The following is a 717-nucleotide window of genomic DNA, read 5'->3' as shown; positions in this document are numbered from 1 at the left end:
AGTTTGTCAGTTGCTTTGATCATATTCGCTTTCGAGAAAGAGAAACTCTGATTGGATTGGAATGGCCTATCAACCCCTTTTATTTTATTTTATTTGGGGCAGGGTTCTTTTAAATTTCTGGTGGTAATCTAATTTTTTAATATTTAATCTTGTATGTGTGTGCCACATGTGTGGAGATATCCACAGAGGCCAGAAGAGGGATCAAATTCCCTGGAGCTGGAGTTACAGGTAGTTGTAAACTACCTGACGCAGGTGCTGGGAACCAAACTCTGGTCCTGTGCAGGCCAAGTCCACACTCTTAACTGCTGAGCCATCTCTCCAGCCCTGGTAATGTAACGTTAAGGTTTACAGATCTTGCTTCCGAATGAGGCTGCTCTAGAAAGAGAAAACAAACAGCAGCAGCAGCAGTAGCAGCAGCAGCAGCAGCAGCAGCAGCAGCTGTCCTCCTGACTCAGGAGACAGCACTTCGGCCCACCTGGGCCTGGCAGCCCAAGGCACACTGACCGTGGAGGGTAGCTGCCTCCCTCTCACCTTCCTCTCACCATCTATTGAAGCACACCTGAGTGAGTAGCAGGGCCTGAGGTCAGGCCCTAAGGAGGCAGGGTAAGATGCTTTCACACAGCTTTCTCTAGCACTTTCAGCTTAGAGATCCCTACCTAGACCATGCTCATCCAGGGCATATAAAGAACTATCTCGGAGCCAACAGGTTTGCTGTTT

Source organism: Peromyscus eremicus, chromosome 4 (genome assembly GCF_949786415.1).
Source record: "Peromyscus eremicus chromosome 4, PerEre_H2_v1, whole genome shotgun sequence".
In the NCBI taxonomy this organism is placed as follows: Eukaryota; Metazoa; Chordata; class Mammalia; order Rodentia; family Cricetidae; genus Peromyscus; species Peromyscus eremicus.
Note: the sequence above shows the minus strand (reverse complement) of the source record.